Raw genomic sequence first — 19,097 nt, 5'->3', positions numbered from 1 at the left:
TCTTCTTCTTCTTCTTCTTCTTCTTCTTCTTCTTCTTCTTCTTCTTCTTCTTCTTCTTCTTCTTCTTCTTCTTCTTCTTCTTCTTCTTCTTCTTCTTCTTCTGATAGGAGCCAGGACTGAGAAGGCCCTGGCTCCGGTCAAGTACATCTGGACATCTTTTGAGCTGGGGATTAGCAGTAAATTGTTCTCTGCAGAATGTAAAGCCCTTCGGGGGACATATGAGAGGAGGTGGTCCTGAAGATACGTGGGTCCCAGACTGCTCAGGGCCTGAAGGTCAATACCAAAACCTTTAGCCTCACTCAGTACTCCACTGTGAGCTGGTGCAGCTGACAGAGCACTGGTTGAATATGTGCAGTCCATGATGTTCCAGTCAGGACTCGTGCCACCCAGCACAGATCGAGTTACAGTAGTCCAATCTGGAGGTTACTGTTGCATGGATTACTGTGGCTAGATCAGGGCGAGACAGGAAGGAGACCAATTGCCTTGCCTGGTAGAGTTGGAAGAATGCCAGTTTAGCAACAGTCTCTTTTAATCCCTCTGGATAGACCCCCAAATCCAGGGACAGATTGGTGATGACCACCAGAGGACCCCGTATACCCTCACCACTTTCACCAGCCATGAGGGACATGGGTCTCAGAGGCATGTAGTTGGCCTAATAGCACCCAGAACCCTGTTAACATTGGCCCAGGTGAGCCGGCTGAAGTGATCAAATAATGAGCCCAAAGACAGCCAAGGGGCCTCCAGTTCACATACTGTATCAACATTGGTGGGGAGATGGTGGTGGAGCGACAAGACTTTATCCGTGAAAAAGATCACAAAGGCCTCACAGGTAATATTCAGATTCCTAATGTTTTGGGTTCTCTCTGTGAGAGAAGTTAAAGATCTAACTTCTCTTTTTTGGATTTTGAGGATTCCAGTAGCTTGACAAACACACATACGTATGAAAGCCATTGTGTGGGTTCCAACCAACTCCAGCCATTGCACTGATAGCAAGACACACTTCAGCTGCTCATTCCAATTCACCTTCATCTTAGATTACTCCCAGCAATAAACAACAGAGATGCTGAGGAGGAACTCTCTGACAGATCTAGTAATGTTAAGATGGGATGTGCCTGTGTCAAAAAGCCTTGGGTTGAGCCAAAATGGATAATAAAATGGAGAAGTAAGAGGTGGGGAAGGGGCAGATGGGAGGTTACATGAGACCAGATTTGGTGCCCAGGGCTTCTGACTGTGGCTTCTAATACATTTTCTCTATATAAAGGCTTTTAATGTAAATTTCAGAATGTTGGCTTAAACCAGTGACACAGTTTTAATTTATTTAGATTTATAGCCTGTTTGTACATGCATTCGTTTAATAAAGAACTGTTAGCCCAGAAACCAATGCTAGAATCCCTTAGCCCAAATGACCTAAAAACAGTTGAAACGAAAGATTTTCTAATGGCCCAAAAAGAGACTCAAGTTCTGGTGGCAGTCTGGGTCATGAAAGAAGTCAGGGTTCTTTTGTAGGTGGGTCTTGGCCAAGGCAGTTTTACTCTATGGTCCCCAATATAGCCAGGAAATGACATTTTTCTTTCATACAGTCCCAGAAATATGCCTGACCATATCAAACAGAATATCCCAGAAAAACCATACATATATTTTATAGACACACACACACTCATTTACAATATACAAGTTTTTAAAAAACCCAAAATGCAGACAAATGCACTAGGTATATTTTGTTTCTAGAACAAGACTGTTATCGTCAGTGAATTTGCAACACAGTGACACTGTCTCTGTTTAAGAGAGAATGGGGTATTGTGTGAGCGGGTTATATATATTTTTATTGGACAGCACAAATAACAGGCATTTAAACTATTGTCTAAGTGCACATTTAAATGATTAGCCTAGTATATCATGTCAAATCTCATACAGTTTAAATGAGTAATAATTGTTAAAAATACCAAACATAATTATAGTATCTGAGGATTAAACTGAACCACAAAATCTGGTCAGAGTCATGTTAGAGGTCTAATTTAAACCACGTGGCTTCAGCATAATCTCTGGAACCCTTTAATTTTCTGGCCTTTTTTAAAACAGGGAGGATTTGGAAAGTTTTACCCTTTGTCAACATTCCTGTTATACCCTCCAAATGCAGCTCTGTAGGGTTACGTTACACATTAGACCTGCACTATTTTGGGAGCAATCCCAAAGAAGTCTACTAGAATCTTACTGATTCTGATCAGGATCACACTAAAAACCTCTTTTTCTAAGGTTTTTATGCCACCAAATTCAAAAAAACAAAGTCCTGCAGCATCTTAAAAACAGTCTGTTGTAGCATATTGGTCAACTGGCTAGGGCTCAGTTTGTTAAGTATGACATAGTAGATGCTGCCTCATGAATGCCTATGCCATGTGCATGAATATTTGATCACTGGACAGAAATTGTGGGTGTGTGCTCAATGCACAGAGTTCTCGGCTCTCAAGGAACAGGTTCATTCCTTTGAGACTAGGGCTGCTGACCTGAAGAAGCTGGAGAAACACTCCTTTAGATAGAAACCCTGCATCAGATGATGAACTGATATCCTCTCATACAGAGGATACTCCTCTGCATTGTGAGGGAGGCAGGCTTTCAGTAGTGGATGATTCTGTCATTAGGAATATAGAGAGAGAAGTCTATGATGGACATTTTTGACTACATGGTGACTTGCCTGCTGAGATGGTTGCTAACATCACGTGCTGTGTAGATAGACTGAGAGTATGGAGGGAGAGTCAGGGATCACTGTGCACATTGGCAACAGTGACACTAGGAAATGCAGTTGCACAGTCCTGGAGGGGAGGAAAATTAGGTTACTAAGCAGGAAGTTAACACCCAGGGCCAAGGTAGTATTCTCATAACTGCCACCTGTTCAAGAATGAGACCAACTAGACAGGTGGAGATTAGGGGTCTCAATATGCAGATGCTAAGGTGGTGCCAGGGAAAGGGTTTAAACTTGTTAATCACTGGGTAACTTCCTGGAACAAGCCGAACCAGTGTAAAAGTGATGGGCTTCATTTGATCCAAAAAACACTCAGCATGCTTACATTAGTTTATTTATAGTCCAACTTTCATACTGAGATTCAAGGTAGGTTACACAGTGTAAGTCAATATGATCAAGAGGATGGGAACCTAATAAACAGTGCAATCGGGTTTGAATGGCAGAAATCTGAAAACCAGCAGAAATCTGATACATAGCTAAAACAAAGCATACGCATTTAAACACGACACATTAAACAATGCAGAAATTACCTAGTAGCAGCATGAGTACAACAACAGACAGTACAGAGTAGTACAGTCTACAGTGCCTATCCCTTAACCACAGCATCTTTCTGAGCCATTTCATTACAGTGCAGCCCTGTTACCCAAATAATTCAGTTTTGCATAGTTTGCACAAAGCCAGGAGAGGGGGAGCCTTCCTAACCTCATTAGGCAGGCTATTCCACAAGATGGGACCACAACAGAGAACGTGCCTGTATGGGTAGTTGTTGATTTTGCCTGTTTGCAGGGTGGCACCTGCAGAAGGCCTGCTCAGATGAGTGAAACTGACATGGTGGAGCACAGGGGGAGAAGCAGTCCAGCAGATACAAAGGATCAAGGCCATGAAGGACTTTGTATATGATAGCCAATACATAAATTAAGCCCAGTAACTGATTAATATCAAAAAGGTGGCAAAGCAGGTTTTAAATGAACTCTTGGGGAAAAGCTGATAGGAGCTGGGGTGCCTCCAGTTTGGGCTGACTCATTCCCCACATATTCCCGCATACTGACCGCATTTCCCCACATATTCCCCAAAGAGCACTTTGGTCAGGGTCACAACACCGGCTGGTGACCCCGGGCCCTAAGGAGGCCAGGCTTGTGGCAACAAGGGCCAGGTTCTTTTCAGTGGCTGCTCCTATCTGGTGGAACGAGCTCCCAGAGGAGATCAGGGCCCTGCGAGACCTTGTGCAGGTCCGCAGGGCCTGTAAGACGGAGCTCTCTCGCCAGGCCTTTGAGTAGGAGCCGCCACTGCCACTACCATCACCGTGCCATTATAGAGCAATGCCACCGGTGGACTGGGTAACATCGATTTATGGCCCTAGACCGCCCCCGCTGTTATACAAGTTGTTGGGAGTTTTTATTCTTGCATCCGATGAACTGAATTTTAACTGGTTTATCCATTTATATTGTATGTACTATGTGCCCTATGTAAGCCGCCCTGAGCCCGCTTGCGGGGAGGGTAGGGTATACATGCAATTAAATAAATAAATAAATTCCAAAGGGATGATGGAGAAAATTCTCAGGGCAGTACTGACGGGAGGGTCATAGAACCTGAGAGTGAGAGTAGGGTGACAAAGGAGGATCACGTGAGTAGATCTTAGGGCTGAAAGAAGGAAACATGATACAGGTCTATGTGTCCATGCTAGAAGACTCCAAGCCAAGGTTGGGGGAACCAGAGTGCTTGGAGTGTTTCAGAAACTTACTGGAATGGAGAAAATCTACGGAATACTGTTATCCCTGGATATATATGGACAGGAAAGGGAAGGACATTGAAGCAGTGTTGTTCTGTACATCTAACAGAGCATTGTTAAGTTAGATTTGAATCCAGCAGCACCTTAGAGACCAACAAGATTTTCAGAGTACTTGCCTTTGAGAATCAAATCTCCCCGAAATCTTGTTGGTCTCCAATGTGCCACTGGAGTCAAATCTAGCTGTTCTACTGCAGACTAACCCAACTACCTTCTGAAACTGTATTCACCATGGGCACAGTTAAGCAATCTAGAAAACACAAGAGGAATAAACTGCCCCACAGAATTACTATGGGTAGAGACACTGGCCCTAAGGGCTACTTAAAAGTTGGGGAATACTATTGATCAGCCCTCTGAGACTGATCTTGAAATGGTAAAGGAAATAAGGGAGGTGACTAAAGTGGAAAATGTTGTGATACTGGATGACTTCAACTCCCCTCACATTGACTAGGTAAATGTGTACGCAAGTCATGATGCAGAAACGAGGTTCCTCAAATGTATTCTACAGGTTAAGAAAGGTACCACCATGTCTAAAAGAATTCCGATGTGGTTTATGGCCCCAGTTGAGAAAGCCATAATAGGGTGGGGGGAGCTTCCTTTGAAAAGTGAGTTTACCCCAACAAGATGAACAGAGGTGTCTGATTCCTCTGGTGCAGTAGATGGAGTGCCCTACAGGATTCGCTTCTTCCCTGGCAGGAGGTCTTAAATAGGCCTAGAGGATGGCAGTCACTTTCACCCAGCTCCCCAGTCTCATAGGCCTGCTTGTGTCTTCTCCCTGTTGCAGTCTAGGGTGTGGTTGAGCCCTTTCCTCTTGGTCCTTTCTGGACCTACCTTCTGAAGGGTCCCCTGACAGAGGAACATCCCTGGCTTCTCCTTCTTCTTCCAGTCCAGGGGCTAGGCCCTGTAGAGTGTTAACAGTCAGGGCCAATGGGCCTTCCTCATTGGTCTGGGTATACTCTGCCCCACCCCCTAGCCTATTCTAAAGGAACTTGCTTCCAGCCTGCTCAGGCTTAGTGAGGGTGGGTCTGCCTGTTCCCTTTCCCATCCCTCCAGGTGCTCTCCTCTGGATTTGGCCTCCCTATCTAGACCTTTGTTGTATTGGGCTGGAGCAGGGTGAGACATTTGCTGTCGCCATGCCCCCTCAATCCTTTGGGCCTTGCTGAGGACTTGGCACATTGCTGGGCTGCTCCCATGGCTGGGTAGCCTCCAGTGAGCTTGGCAGCTCCTGAGCTGTTCTTGCTCTCCCTGCCTCTTCCAGTGGATTCTCTGTTTCCATAGCGTGCTGTGGCCCCCCTGGCTGTATCGAGTTCTTGCAGAGCTCTTCTTGCTGTGGCTGGCCCCATGACATTTTTGACTAAATTGGTAAGTGTGGGGCACTGCCTCAGGAAAAGAAGGGAGAACAAGGTGTGGCAGAAGAAGTGTAAATTCACAAAAATTAATGAAAGTGGAATCTGAGGGGCAGATTGTTAGGAACATCAAGAGAATTAAGGGACTGTGAATCCCAGTATTAGGATGCAACATCAGGGGAAGGCCTTGGCCTCTATGCCTTGTTTGACATTCCTCCAAGTAATGGATTGGCTGCCGTTTGAAACAGGATGCTGGACTAGATGAACCACTGCTCTTATCCAGCAGGCTGTTCTTATGCTTTTATACCATAGTAAATGTGTTAGTCTTTAACATGCCACAAGATTCCTTGGGTTTTTTTTTTTGCCACAGTGGACTAAAAAAGCTACCCCTGTGGAACTTGTTCCAATTGCAAACAATAAAGACATATGGAATTCTTCTTTTAAGAGCAAGAGCTGAAAGAAACAGGAATTTTCATGCCACTATATATATTCATATTCATATATATTTGAATTTATATGCCTTTGATATGTCTTCAAAAGTTGACCCCCACCATCTTTAAGTAATAAGGACCAGCTTTACACAGGAATATTGAATCACCTTCGCTTGAGGGTAAACTGGTGACTACTTGAAAGGAAACCTTGGGATTGGTAGCAAAGGGAGAAGTGGGATGTAACTGATGAAAACGGTAAGAGAACACAGGGGGAAAAGGAACAAAGGCTGTCTTTACATTTGGGGCAGGAAGAAGACAGTGTGTAGTAAAGTTAAAAACGAGAAAATGCTGTAAGTGAAAGAAAGACAAGAGGGAAAATATGATGTGATTAATTGGAAAAATATAATGAAAAGCAATCTGTTGAATAAAAAAGTATGTTTGTTTTTTAATTTAAAAATAATTTTGTTGTGGTTTTTAAATTTGGATTTATTCTTTTGTCAGATGTCCATTTATTCTTTTGTCAGATGTAGAGAGTGGAAGGGCATTGCTGACATTTGATGGCATATATAACACTGGAAGATGAAGAAGTGAATGAGCCTGAAATGGTATGGCTGATGTTGTTATGTTGTCACAGTGGATAAGGAGATGGAGTTGGCATCTTGGTTTGTTGCAGGCCCTGGTCCCAGAGTCCATGCCCATGTTTGGAAGGGTATAGCTGTGGGTAAGTTGTTGTTGTAAGAAGTGTTTTAAGGTTAGGAGGATGGCTGTGGGCAAGAAAAGGTTTCAGAGAGAGGGGTAACCATTATCCAGCATAGGTTGTAGGTAGTTAATGATGCATTGAACCAGTTTGATCGGAGAGCTATATGTGGCCACCAGTGGTGTTGTGTTGTTGTTTCATTTGGGCCTGTCTTGTAGCAGGTGTCCCCTTTGGTATCACTTTGACTGTGTTGATCTGTTTCCTTACTACACCAGGTACGTATTGCAATTCTATCAATGTCTGTTGTAGATCCTGCAGGAGATAATTTCTGTCTGAGAGACTGGAACACAAGCAGCTGTAGCCCAGAGTTTGGCAGTAGACAATGGATCGTTTGGTGTGTTTAGGATGGTAAATGGAGACATGTAGATATGTTAGTGATCAGTAGGTTTCTGGTATAAGCTGCTTTTTTTGCATCCATTATGTATTTGTACAGTGGTTTCTAGAAAGTATATTTCTTGTGTGGATTGGTCATGGTCAAGTTTATGGTGGGGTGGAAGTTGCTGAAGCCCTGGTGAAAAATTTCCGGTGCTTCTTTCCCATGTGCCCACACAATGAAAGTGTCATCAATAAATTTCAGGTACAAGAGGGGTATTAACTGAGAATGGGCACAAACTGGGGAAATGAAAGTGTCATCAATAAATCTCAGGTACAAGAGGGGTATTAACTGAGAATGGGCACAAACTGGGGAAATGGAGATTCGTGTGGTCTCACTAATCACAAACCTTCACGAACCTGCCTGGTTAATGAATCACTTTGTGGTTTGTGAGGTTCGGGGGAAGATCTGAGATCTTCCCTCACTCCTTTCTTGCTGGCGGCTGCTCCCCAAGCCCAGCAGAACTGTGTGGGGGGGAGAGACCTTGCAAAAGCCATTTAAAGGGAATGTTCTCTTTAAGTGGCTTTTGAAAGCAGGCACCACACGTGAATTCATGGTTCATGAGGTTCGCAGGAAGATCTGAGATTTTCCCTCCTTTCTGCTGGTGGTGGCTATCAATTATGACAAATCTAAGTAGTTTTTACACAAAATTTTGGACCCACCTCATATGCCTGGTATTTAAATGGCAATAAATTACAACAAATGACTAGTTATAACTATTTAGGGCTGAAATTCCAATCCAGTTTGACTTGGAAGAATCACCTAGACCTTATGAAAGAGAAACCCTCAAGAATGTCCAAGAGAATCCAGCATTTTTTCTATTCTAGAGGCAGCAGACATATTCCCTTGGCTGTTAAGCTTTTTGAAGCTTAAGTAGCTACTCAGCTCCTATATGGCGTTCCCTTGTGGGTTGATTTAGTAGATGAATACTTAGATTCCATCTTATATAGCTTTCTTAGAAAGTTGATGGCTGCTCCTTATTGTGTAGCTGGGATTGCTATCAGAGCCGAGCATGGGATCTAATCCTTGGAGACAAAAGTACAGGCCTTTATTTTTAGCTACAGCTTAAAACTCCTTTTGGCACCTCCTATGGATAGTCTTCTAATCTTGCTCCTACGGGACTCATATGCTAATTCCTAGTTTCGGTATGTTAATGCCAAATTTCAAAGGCTGGGGCTGGATAGTGCCTCCTTGATGACTATGTCCTTTTCTGCAGCCCATTCTCTGATGAAAAAAGATTATTCCAGTGGGATTTAAACAGTACTGTTCTCCGTGCTCGTCATGTATGTTCTCCCGCTTTCTTTGGCTTTCTATATTCAAAGTGCTGTTGCCCATATATAGACTTTTTGACCATCCCAACCTATAGAAAAGCCTTTTTTCTGGCTAGGTTGAATGTGTTACCTATCACTATTCTAAGTGGGTGTTATGCTAAAAACCCCTATTCTCAGCATCTGTGTGGCTGTGGTTTTGGTTCCATTGAAACTACAGAGCATATCTTTTTCTCTGGTCAAAGATATAAACACTTGAAAACCCAGTATATCGATTTATTACTCCCTGATGTTGATTTCTCTGTTGCAATTAAGCTCCAATTCTTGCTTGGTGGCTCTGATCCAGCCATTACAGTCTCTGTAGTTAAATTTCTTTTGGGACTGTTCGGACACAAGAGACATGAGGCAAACGTAAGGAATTCATGTACTACTAAACAAACTAATTAGTAATCAAATTAAGTAAAAGGAAGGGGGAGATCTTGCAAAAGCCATTTAAAGGGAACGTTCCCTTTAAATGGCTTTTGCAAGCGGCACCACGCTCAAGTAAAGTCAAAGCAGCAAGTTCGCCACTTCTGGGTGAACTCACTGTTTAGACTTCACTTGCGTGCAGTGAGCAAGTTCACCACTTCTGGGTGAACTCACCATTTAGACTTCACTTGCGTGCTGTACCCACTTGAAAAAGCCATTTAAGTGATCCCTTTCACTCCCACCGCTTCCCACCATGAACCTGTGAAATCATGTGGAGGGTTGTGGGAGGGTCAGGGATAGGGATGGGCATGAACCAGCGATGTACGTCATGAAATTAGGTTCGTGACGAGGTTTGTGCCCATTCCTAGTATTAACAGATGGGAGTTGATGAAGCCTGCTGCAGGTCAGCCATGAAAATGTTGGCATATTGTGGTGCCACGAGGGTGCCATTGATCTTGTTAGAGAAAGCATTCCTAAAGGAGGGAACAAGGGCTGGAAGGAATCACAGAGGGAGAATTGAAAGAAAAAGACATCAAAGCAGCCTTCATTCTGACAATCAACACCACTGTGTCCTCAACAGGATAGCCATGTTACACTATCCAGAAGAGTCAAGGCCAGAGTGTGACATGAAGAAGCAGATGAGTTTGGTCCTGTCAACAGTTAAAACTCTTTATTGACATGAAAACTACCCACAAATACTGGTCAAAATTTAAGGTAATACTGCTGAAGGAAAGATAAATAAACAGGAAGGAAACATTTCTGTGCATTTGTAAAAAGGTATAAAGGCCATGGAGCAATAGCATTTTTTGGGAAGTAATCTATTTTAAACCCTAGGATTACACACTAACCTTGATGACTGATCAAGAATGTCTTTCCCCTAAACCATGCCTTTCAGAATAGTACATTTTCCACATTAAACATCTTGTTTTCCTTTGTATTCATCTAAAAAATAAAAACAACCCAAGGGAAGAAGTTCCATGTGGTAGGAATCTTAACAGGAAAAGGGGGGGGCCTGCAAAAATGTAACAGAAACGTCGCTTATTGTTTCATTCTATTGGAATGCCTTCTGAAACCCAGTATATTCTCCACATGGAAAACAATGTCAATATAGCATTTGACACTTCACCTATCCTTTCATTAAAAGAAATAGCTGCAGTTCATGTTTTCGAAGCCATAAAAGAGATGCTCATTAAAGAATGGATACTTTCTGTCTGCATCCTGAATTGTGTATTGTTTTTACAAGGCAATGATTTCATTCGTGAGTGGATAAGACTTAAAGACTCCTCAAGTACGGCTCCAAAGGAAGTGGATCATTACCAAGAAAAACAAAAGCAGCAATAAAATTGTTGCAGCAATAATTATAGTTACAGTATGTTCTGAAGTGTCTAGAGACACTGGCTATTCATTTTAACTGAAACACTGCAAAAGTTAGATTAAAAAAACCCTCTGCCAAGTCATAGGTTTGGAAGGTACCACCAAGGGGCATGCATGGTTCTCTCCTATTCCTGTTAATTCTCACACGAACTGAGCAAGATGGTTTAGGCTTAGGAGAAAAAGCAACAGGCCCAAGTTGTTACATGGGTCTTCTCAACTGTAGGCTGACACACTAATCACTACGCCACCCTACCTTCTCTTAAGTGCAGTCGCCTGGGCATCCCTTGACCCATTTGTTATATGGATTCCATTGTATTACCTGACCTCTAGTTATTTCTTCTGTCCAGTGCTCAGGAGCCCAGCCTGCACCGTTGCAAAGCTGCTTTGACAATAAATGTTCCTTCCTATTTTTGCCAATGGTTTTCCAGCCTTGATCGTGCCAAGAAGCTGATATCTGATTGCATTTGGCTGACTTGAGTTCCCTCTCTAGGCTTCCTGGCCCATACTGACTGTACAGTGACCAGAATTCAAATGGGGCCCTGCTTTGACTTCCTGCATCAGTAAAAATTGCCTGTATTCTGATACTATTGGTGCCCCTGGGATTAGTCCTGGCCAGATTAGTTTCTGATCTGGTAAGAAAGACTATGAAGGCAGAACCAGGACTACTATAACCAGTGTTACCTTGATTCTAATACACATATAGACTGCGGTCTATGCCTTTCCACTTACATCTCTTGCCTTTCGGAAGCATAGGCTACGGATCAACTGTGGTAGCCCTATGTGAATGGCTGCTTTGTGCTCTTTTATGCTACAAACAACAAATACAGCCATGATGATAATATGCAAATATTAAAATATTCGTATATTTCCCCCCCCTCCCATGAGTACTTCTTCGGGGGGGAAACAATCCCAAAGAGTTGCTTTTGAGAAAGTATAAATCTCAGGTACTTAAGGTAACAATTCTAAACCTGCTTCTCTCTGCTTACTGAAAACAAATGTTCTTAAAGAATGAGGCTGAAATCTTTGATTTAAATTGGACTTCGCACCATGGGGTGTGGTTAATCATTCTGCTTACAAATAAATTGTTCCACAATAAATGAGAAGTACCAAAGTACTTCAAGTGCTTTTGTATGGAATTAGACTGCTAAAATTATACTGACTTCACTGAAACAGAATATTACAATGTGTGGGAAACTGTCTCATCATTGCCATAGCAACTGCTCATAATAAATAATATCAAAAGTTTCACAGAACCAAAAAAAAGTGCCATCTACTCCAAACAAAAAGATGATTCAGTATGTACAATGCATCTTAGAAGCAATGTACATTTGAAGTGATTTATGCTAGCACATTGTTATATGGGGGAATAAACATTTATCCTAGAGCCACTTTCATTTATTTAAGGATGTTTCATTTTTAATTTTTCAATATTAAATGCTTACAGTCAGAGCTATAATGAAAGCTAAGGCATATTTGTTCAAATAAGGTTATGGTTGAAGAGACCAGATGAATTCTCACTTTTGTCCTGTCCAAATTTTCAGAGGAGGCTCCATCTATCTAAATTCTATTGTAATGTTTCTTATATCACCATAAAGAACTGGAGTCTTTCATGAACATAAAAACAGCCAATTCAGTTGTTGCCAGATTGTCTCCCCCGCCTTGTAACAAAGCCTTTTTGGATCAGACTGGCTTATCTTAGACTCAGTCCAAGAACACAGTTGATTCATATGCATAATGGTAGCATACTCCAGATTTATTTCTGAGCCAGAGTAATTAGAATGGTTACATAACCAATTTCCTGTATACTGATCATACATGTTCAGTTCAGCTCAATTTCTTGGACTAATTGAAGAGGACCCTTTTCAACAAAACCCTGGGAAAAATACTGTTTCACCATTGCATCTTCAGGAGTACTGAACAGAGCTGTGTGGCTGCTTAATGTGGACTGCTTTTCTTAGGAATAATTATTTTGGCAACAATACAATAACTAAACCTAAGTAAACTCAGCGTTATCCTAACTGAATCCATAATCAATTCAGGTTTCTGAGTGAGTAGATAAGGCATTTAGTTTTATGCCTATTACCAAAAAGTAATGTTTTATTTTACTTGACATCCAATCCTCTGGACTTTGAAGTAGAAGTAGCCAATTGACTTACCACTGAGAGTGCCATAAAACACATATGAACCAAGTGATGTTAATTTTCATGTTTTGTTCAAATAGAATCACTTATTTTAACTGCCATGACCGATGCCAAACTATAATTGTAGATATTCCTTTTTTAAATTTTCTGAAAAGTTTCCCTGAAATTTAACTCGTGGGATTTTTCTAGCTCCTGTGAAAAATGTAGCTGTATGGGTTTGGAATTCACAAGTTGAACAGTGAATTTTGACTTTTGTACTTAACTTTCTAATAGGGTTGCCAGTTTCCAAGATAGGCCTGGAATTCTCTCAGAATTACAACTGAACTCTTGAGTAGAGAGATCAGTTCTGGAGGTAATAAAAGTTTCAGAGGGTGGTCTCACGTCACTGCTGAGCCACCTCCCCTCCCCAAACTCTGCCCTCCTCAGGCTCTACCCACAAATCTCTAGGAATCTTCCAACCCTATTTTCTAGGTGATTCTTTAACCATCTCTGCTACCACGTAAGAAACACCTCTTAAAAAGGACTAGAAGCTTTTGAAAAGTAGGGTATACACGATTCTGTGTAAAGTCCTCTGGCCCCAAAGTGCTTCAGGGTATGTATGTTATGGAATAGATTTGCAATTTGTTTATAGTCCGGTTTCTATTAACTATGCATCTGATTTCATGTGGTCTGAACTACAGTATTTCTATCACTTTCCTCAAAATATATAACAATAGATACATAGTTCAATATGACAGGACACAGAGAAGGCTGTTTCCAGGAATCTTGTGGGCTTCCTGGAAGTATTTGTTGTGCAATCCCAACCAAAGTTACATCTTTATAAGCCCGGTGACTTCAATGAATTTAGAATTGTGTAACTCCATTTAGGAGAATTGTGTAATTCCATTTAGGAGAAAAGAAATCAACCCTGACTGTTCCCTGGAAGGCCAGATACTGAAGCTGAAGCTCAAATACTTTGGCCACCAAGTGAGAAGGGAGCACTCACTGGAGAAGACCCTGATGCTGGGAAATATTGAAGGTCAAAGAAGAAGGGGACGGCAAAGGATGAGATGGTTAGACAGTGTTATCGATGCAATGAACATGAAATTAAGCAAACTCTGGTGGACGGCAGAAGACAGAAGGGTCTGGCGTGATGTGGTCCATGGGGTCTCAAAGAGCTGGACTGAACTGTGTGACTGAACAACAACAATTTAGGATTGCATTGTTGGCTTGCTATGTTGGAAAGAGGTTCCTGAACTAGACAGATCTTTAGTCTGATCCAGAAGGGATCCTCTTATGTTAACTCTGGCCCCATTATTCATGACAAACAAGATAAGGTCTAGATGTAATTTCCTCCAAAAAACAAACAAACAAACAAACAAAAAAGCCCCTGCATAAAACATAAAATATGAAGACTCACAATTCTCTAATTATAACTGGTTAAAGTCTGTCTAAAACTATGTCAACTGATGGCTGTGGTAGCACCAAGATGACTGTACTGATAATTAAGAAACAAAACCCATAAAACTTGCACATAAAAATAAATTAATTAACAATTACTTAATAATAATAAATACATGATAACATCAGCTTGTGCTATGGTTGATCATCGCCTTTAGGGCTGGGACTTATTGCACTAATGCTCAGACCTGTGTATTGAGTTGTCTCCTGTCCTGGATGGGGATGCTACACCTGTAAAGAAGCAAGTTTGCAGTTTGGGGTGCTGCTGGATCTTAGCCTCCTGTTACCTAAGTGGGTAACAATGGTACCAAGGACACAATTTACCAGTTTCAGCCTTTTCTGAGCAAAAAGGATTTTGCCACTGTGGTGCATACTTTGGTAACATTTAGATTACCTATTGCAGTGTAGGGCTACCCTTGAAGAGCATTTAGAACCCACCACTACTACAGAATTCTGTGGCAAGAATGTGGACTGGAGTGGGTTGTAGGGGGCATATCACTCCTGTCTTGTTTCATATATACTAGCTTTCAATTCATGGTGCTGGTACAGAACTTTGAAAACCCTATAAAGATTAAGGACTACCTACTCCCATATCAACCTTCTGGATCATTACATTCATCTCATCACCTGAAGCTAGACAGGGGAGAACCCAAGCAAGGGCCTTTTCGGTTATGGCATCAAAACTGTGTAATTCCCTCCCCAGAGAGATTTGTCTGCTCCCTGTGTTGTTGTTGTTCTAAAGGTGGGTTTAATTTTTTTTAAATGTCACTGCCATGAGGGCCCTAATTTGGTAAAACAATACAAATGTTTTAAATAAATATTTATTTAATAATAGGGGACGGACTGTGGCTCAGCGGTACAGCACAGTGGCTAAGTGGTACGCAGAAAGTCCCAAGTTCAATCCTCACCATCTCCAGTTTAAAAAGTATAAGGCAGTTTCGTGTGTTCAATATCACTCCAAAATGATGTGCTAAGCCACCTTGCCAGAGTGCAATTATTTTTAGAGAGAACATAAAGAACATAAGAACATAAGAGACGCCAATGTTGGATCAGGCCAAAGGCCCATCCCGTCCAACACTATGTGTCACACAGTGGCCAGAAATACCAGGTGCCATCAGGAGGTCCACCAGTGGGGCCAGGAGAGGTTTGTGTTCATACTAAAGATGGCCTGTTGGCACAAACTTGTTAACATGCTGTAGGGAGAATCCTCACTACAGTACTCTTTCTTCTATCCAGTGAGTTCCACGTCATCATCACTGGTGACAAAATTGGGTTTAGGAGAGCTTGCATCCTGTGCCTAGAAGAAGGTTCACTGCCATGACAGAGTCCAGATGCAGGCTGCCTTGTTCTCATAACACTGGCAAAGTTCTTACTCCAGGGAGAGCCCCAATGACCTAGGGGGAAAACCCCATTTGCTTAGTCACTAAGGTGTGTGAAATCATGATACCAGCAGTTAGGAAGTTTAACTTGTCTAACGCTCAGTAAGAGATGCCTAAAGAGTGTCCCTGTTGGCACAAAAGAATGTGCAAGTCTTTTCCAGTCATATCCTCCAACATATTATGATCTCGCTCTCAAGAAAACGGAGAGATGTTGACCACAGCAGTAAACAAATAAGCAACTGTCTGGATTTGACCACAGCAGTAAACAAATAAGCAACTGTCTGGATGTGTTATCTTTCCAATATTGTAGTTGCTTAGGAGATGTACAAGGACATGGACAACTCTCAGTACCCAAAGTAAGGCTGTGCCAGAAGCTTGGGACCATGTGCTGAGTCAAGCACACAGAGCTCTCTTTGTCCTTAGAAAGTATGATAGGGCCTCTAAGGACTGGTTGTGCATTCCACCTCAGCAGAAAGATTGTTGTGTCCATCAATGTAAGAATGCACAAACTGTGACTAAACTATTCCTTTTTAGGACAAGTATGTAGAAGCTGAGATTTTACTTCTTCTGTGCGCTGAACATTTCTAGTCTATATGGGAAGCAGGAAGGAGAGGTATAATCAATGCATTCACCCTATTTTACCTTTATTTATCCTACAGAAAGAGTCTGTATACCCAGAATTATCCAGCTAATTCTGTCTTCCAGCACGGCAAATGTTGATAGAGTCATCTTTCCTATAAATTCATTGTTTAAATGATTTTGGCATTGTTCCTTCAGATTCCTGTCTAGCTATGCAATGGAAATTTTGACCTCACACTCTGGTTTCTTTAACATCACAGACACCAAGATTATGAGTTTGGCTGCATGGTGTGTGTGTGTGGGGAGGAACTTTGCCAGTTGATGAAGATATGAAATGGAGAAATGTGAAGCTTAAAACGGAACGTAACTGATCTAAATAAACCAGAAAGTAAATATTTAGCTCCAGTGACATTAGGTTACATTCATACTAACAACTAGTTTGTTACAACTAAGAATGTGCCTGTTTTCCAAGACTTTATCATTTGGCCATAAAATGTTATTCCTAAATTAAACTTGGCATATAAAATTATAGCCTGGAAGCAATTCCATCATATGAACAAATTATAGTCTGTAAACCTGGAATAACTCATGAATAGAAAGAAAAATTAGTTGTATCCAGCCATGCATTTTTGCTCACATTGGACTAGAAACAACTGCGATAATACACACTCAGTACAGGACCACACCTGGGATAAAGGCTGCGACTATTTTAGTCAGTTGCAACAGCAACAGTTATCAACCTTTCTTTATTAGGTCCTTTTCCCTTCTAGTAATCGACAAAAGACAAAGGGGACATTACCCTTTTGGTGAGCATGTTTAAGGTTTCTTCTGCTCCCAAATTGCTTTTAAAAGCCTTTTTGAGCATGTTGTTTACCTAGAATTTTTAGTGTGCCAAATCCTTTAAATGATAGGCTCAAATATCTTCACAAGGAGGGTTAGTATCAGGGTTTAATATCCTTGGTCAGCCACCAAAGCTCCAGAGTCCAAGAGAGCCAACTATTTCCCTGTGTCATCATCCCACTGCTGAAGAGTAGGGATAACAGTCACTACCACCACCCCACAGTCTCTGAACAGTAAGAACAGAGCCCAGCTATAAGGAATAGGTTTTCTCTACAGTTGTCCCCTTTGGCACCATGACATGGTGCTCCTTCCCCATCCAACACAGAGAGGTACAGTGCAGACAGCATCTGTTCCTTTTTGCATGCTTGCTGTCTTCTCCCTACGGGCCGGCCCCATCCTCACTACTGGCCAGATGTCTGGTGAGAAGTGATAGCTGCTGGTGCTTCCAGTTGCCATCACTGTTCTACCGGTCAATCTCCTGGTAGGGGAGTGAACAACGGGTAACTGCACCAGCGAAAAGCAACTAGCACCAACAGTGGCTGCGCCAGGGAAAAGCAACTAGCAACCCTCTGTGCAATGGACAGAAAGGAGGAAATGCTGTCATAAACCAGTGTGAAGAGGGACCCTAAAAGAAAGAGTCAGCCCCATTTGCAAAAACCCTATCCCTTTTACTGATGTTGAGAAACACTAAGGAGGATTTTGAAATTGGAGTCTCCAGAAGGCTTTGAATAAATGTCAGGTCTGGATCAAGGCAGACACGCCATTTGCTGGCTTCCATTCTAAGAGCTCACATAGCATTATAGCTAAGAGACTGAGCAGTGAAGCAGGAAGTTCCCAGTCCAAACCATGACTAAGGTATAGCAACATTAACACTCAATCATCTTACAGGCTTATTGGAAAGTGTCCTAAGATAATGTATAAAAGATGGTCTGAATAGTAAAGCTTTATATAAATTATCGTTATTAGCTTCCTCTTCCTAAGCCCTTTTCACACACTCACAGTGGAACAGGAGCTGTTTCTTTATAGTACAATTCATCACATCATCTCTTACAACTCCACCTTAGTCCCTCAAAGTATTCCAGTAACCTGTAGGAGATACAAATCCCCCCTGCCCTCACAGAGAGGAGGAGCCACATCATCTGTGTCTTGAACAGATAATGATCAGACTATGGCAAAGTCCTAATTTCTAAGCCTTAAACTACCAAAATCATGCCAAGTGTGTGAACTTTCATATATCTAGGGGTCAAAACTGTGTCATAATAGGTGATTTTAACTACCCATACATTGATTCAATCAATATGTGTTCTAGTTGGGAAAAAGAGATTTGAGTTTCTAGACACTCTCAATGACTGCTATGGAGCAAATGGTCATGGAACCTACCAGGGGAGAGGCAATCCTGGATTTGGTCCTAAGTAATGCCCAAGACCTGGTGAGAGATGTAAAAGTGATTGCACCGCTTGGGAACAGTGACCATAATGTTATTGAGTTCAACATTTGTATAAATAGTGAATTGGCCAAAAAGACTGACACAACCACTTTTAACTTTAAAAGGGGTAACTTCTCTAATATGAGGGGACATGTGAGGAAGAAACTGAAAGGAAAAGAAGAAAGGGTCAAAATCATTGGGGAAGCTGGGAAACTATTTAAAACTACAATCCTAGAAGCTCAATATATATATATATATATTGCAGGTTAGGAAAGGCACAAAAAGGTATAGAAAAAAGCATGCATGGTTAACAAACAAAGTAATGGAAGCTGTAAAAGGTAAGAAGGATTCCTTTAAGTGGTGGAAAGCTAGTCTCAGTGAGGGTGATAAAAGGGAACACAGGCTGTGGCAAATAAAATGCAAGTCTGTGATCAGGCAGGCAAAAAGGGAATATGAGGAGCATATAGCGAAAAACTTAAAGACCAACAATAAAACTTTCTTCAAAAACATTAGAAGCAGGAAACCAGCCAGGGAGGCAGTGGGGCCCTTGGATGACCAAGGGGTAAAAGGAGTACTGAAGGATGATAGGGAAATGGCTGAGAAGCTGAATGCATTTTTTTGCCTCTGTCTTCTCTGTGGAAGATGAGAAGTGCTTGCCCACTCCAGAACCACTGATTTCAGGAGGGGTGTTGAAAGACCTGAGTCAGATTGAGGTGATGAGAGAGGAGGTTCTAAAATTGATAGACAACTTA

The 19,097-nt window shown here is 41.9% G+C and overlaps 1 protein-coding gene across 2 annotated transcripts in view; it reads left to right on the top strand.

Moving 5' to 3' along the window:
• The window catches only part of FILIP1L (filamin A interacting protein 1-like), a 250,396-nt gene that overhangs the window by 65,037 nt on the left and 166,262 nt on the right, over positions 1-19,097 (top strand). Inside the window, exon 1 of one of the 2 annotated variants that reach the window (XM_015410714.1) lies at positions 9,826-9,880. The exons of the other annotated variant lie outside the window; for it this stretch is intronic. The gene's annotated coding sequence lies outside the window, so the exon portion shown is untranslated. Of the gene's footprint in view, positions 1-9,825; positions 9,881-19,097 lie in introns of those variants that run through there. 2 annotated transcript variants of the gene reach the window in all.

Source organism: Gekko japonicus, unplaced genomic scaffold (assembly GCF_001447785.1).
Source record: "Gekko japonicus isolate JY-2015 unplaced genomic scaffold, Gekko_japonicus_V1.1 scaffold241, whole genome shotgun sequence".
NCBI classification, from domain to species: domain Eukaryota; kingdom Metazoa; phylum Chordata; class Lepidosauria; order Squamata; family Gekkonidae; genus Gekko; species Gekko japonicus.
This window is presented reverse-complemented; position numbering and strand designations above follow the sequence as displayed.